The sequence below is a fragment of the Oreochromis niloticus genome, linkage group LG3, assembly GCF_001858045.2.
Source record: "Oreochromis niloticus isolate F11D_XX linkage group LG3, O_niloticus_UMD_NMBU, whole genome shotgun sequence".
Classification (NCBI taxonomy): Eukaryota; Metazoa; Chordata; class Actinopteri; order Cichliformes; family Cichlidae; genus Oreochromis; species Oreochromis niloticus.
Window position 1 is genome coordinate 80,651,629 of NC_031967.2, and position 2,838 is coordinate 80,654,466.

The following is a 2,838-nucleotide window of genomic DNA, read 5'->3' on the forward strand; positions in this document are numbered from 1 at the left end:
TCAAGATTAGGCTTAAAACTTTCCTTTTTGCTAAAGCATATAGTTAGGGCTGGACCAGGTGACCCTGAATCCTCCCTTAGTTATGCTGCAATAGGCATAGGCTGCCGGTTTTTCCTTTCCAGTCACCTTTCTCACTCACTATGTGTTAATAGACCTCTCTGCATCGAATCATATCTGTTATTAATCTCTGTCTCTCTTCCACAGCATGTCTTTATCCTGTTTTCCTTCTCTCACCCCAACCAGTCGCAGCAGATGGCCCCGCCCCTCCCTGAGCCTGGTTCTGCCGGAGGTTTCTTCCTGTTAAAAGGGAGTTTTTAATATAAAGCAATATTATGCGCCTTGAGGCGACTGTTGTTGTGATTTGGCGCTATATAAATAAAATTGAATTGTTGTTTCTCTTTTGAGTAAAGCACTTTATTGTAACATGCTAGTTAGCCAATCTCAGAATATTTGTTAATTAGATTTGTTGTGTTCATGCAGAAGTCCAGTAAAGTGAAGTCACTGTACTGTTTTTTTAATTTTTAATTTAAACAGTTATGGGAGAATAAATCCACCCCAGCTAGCAAAGTGAGAGTTGACTCCTCTGGTCATTGTCACAAAACAACGCAGACAGCGAACAGCAATCAGAGTTTAAGGCCAGACAGACACTCTGGATCCAGAGTGTTTCGTCTGTTCAGTCACAGACGAGAAGCTTGTGTTGTGTCTTTTCTCCCAGATGTTCTTCATCTTGTCACACTTCTCTGATCCATGTTTCCAGGTGTATCTGAGGCTCCTTTTAGAGGCGGGAAAAGTGAGATTTAATGGGAAAGCTGCTGTGCTGGGTGACAAATGTGAGGCAGAGGGCAGAAGCTGCAGGTCTGGATCAGATCAACATGAGAGACAAGCAGGAACAAATTCAGTCCCAGTAATTCTTTTTATTCCAGTCAGCACATTTATTGATCATTATTAAGCACTGATTCATCCACTGAGGCTCAAACTGCACACATACATGAAAACATGATATTTATCTTATAAAAACATGATGTTTATTATTCAAAGGTGTTTGAAAGCCTTTCCAGGTGAGTTTGATCCAGGAGGCTCTGAAGCCAGTGTCAGACAGAGACTGTGCAGAGACTGTAGGACAGAGCAGCAGCAGAGCAGTCCAGATCCACTGATGATCCTCTGTCAGATCCAGAGGGACACACAGGGATGATGCTGGACTCTACATTGTGTCTGACAGTGGAGCTGTTCTCAGATCAGTTCACTCTGCAGCACTGACAGTCATCTGCACTTCTTCTCATGCATCTGTCAGTCACTGCTGGATGAAGCTCTCCTCTCCACCTCACAGTAACATGGCACACTCAGAGCGTCTCTACACACAAGCTGCTGCTGCTTCAACCTCTCTGGATCATCAGGACACAGCTCCTCCTCTCTCAGCACGCACATCGTCCTGTTTACCATCACCAGCTCCACCTGCAAAGAGAAGAAGGAAGAGCAGAGGAGATACACAAATGTTTCCAGAGACACTTCATCAGCTGTCAGTCAGTGATGCAGCACATCCAGTATAAAGAGCAGCAGGGACTTCAGTGCTGGGACTGTAGTAGTACTCATTATTGTTTCACTTTTTCTAATCTTTACTTTGGATTTTTATTGAAGTTCATGAAAATGTTTTTCACTCCTAGCTTTAGTTTGGACTTTCATTAATTAGAATAACCTTGGTCTGTCCACTTTGAGCTCTTTAGGAACCCCAACAACAACCCCAACAATCCAGATGGACGGTTCCAGCTGTTAACTGGAGGAATTCCATCCAAACTTCTGGTCTCACTAAATTCTTCCTCGCCTACAGACCGTGTTCTTCCCTCCTTTAAACTTGGAAATAAATGCAGTCATTGGTCTGGAGCATGCTTTGTTCAGAGAGCTGATTGGCTGTAGTCAGTGTTTGATCACAGCGTGTCAGCCCTTACTATGGTGAACAAAAAGGTGGGGGGAAAAAAAGAAGAAACAGGAAGTTTTTGTGTCCAATTCTGAAGCCTGTCACCATTCTCCTCTCAAAGCTTCACCGAGAAGGCTGCAGCTTTATAGGACAATCTGGATATTTGTTTCATACTGACTGTGTTATTACAAAACTGCCGACAGCACCACCCACTCACTCCAACACTCTACTGACCAAAGAGTCTCCAGTCTGTAGTCTGGACTCTCCTTAAGATCAGACAGCTGCTTCACATCTGGATCCTGGAGGTAGTTTCCTCTCAGGTCCAGCTCTCTCAGATGGGAGGGGTTGGACTTCAGCGCTGCTGCCAGATAATCACAGCTGATCTCTGACAAACAACAGCTCCACAATCTGCATAAAGAATGAAAGATGTGAGTTTATTAGACAAAGTGTCTGCTTGAAATAATTCAGTGTTTCATAATTTGTTAAGAGCTGAAGAAGATTCAGAATGTAGAAGTTTAGAGAATGGAAACTCCAAACAGCTGAAGCCAACAGGAAGCAGCTTCAAACAGGAAACTGCAGTTTTCAGACTATATGTCCCAATGCAGCCAGTCTGATTTAGGAGATTTGAATCTCTGTTCTGTGACTAAGTCCTTGAATAATTTCTTCCAGTTTTTCCAACAAGACAGACTAAGTATTGGACATGTGTTGTGGCTCCATTAGGGGAGCTTCTAAATGTGATGTGATGACCCTCTGGGTCTGTTAGATCACAGCACTGAAGAGAGCTCAAACTGAGCACACAGTTGTTCCAGTCTGGACCAAAGGCTCTATACTGGAACTGAGGGACTGCTTTTGTAACATAATTAATAAAGGCACAAGTTAAATTCCGCTAATGGGACAATGCCACCACCTACGGTCGCAAATGTCAC

At 43.5% G+C, this 2,838-nt stretch overlaps 1 long non-coding RNA gene across 1 annotated transcript; it reads right to left on the reverse strand.

Moving 5' to 3' along the window:
- Window positions 1–899: 899 nt before the first annotated feature.
- LOC112846158 (uncharacterized) lies at window positions 900–2,306 on the reverse strand. The gene is made up of 2 exons (XR_003218999.1): window positions 2,147–2,306; window positions 900–1,452 (listed from the first exon to the last, which is right to left on the reverse strand). It is a non-coding gene; the product is annotated as an uncharacterized LOC112846158 (long non-coding RNA).
- Window positions 2,307–2,838: the final 532 nt, after the last annotated feature.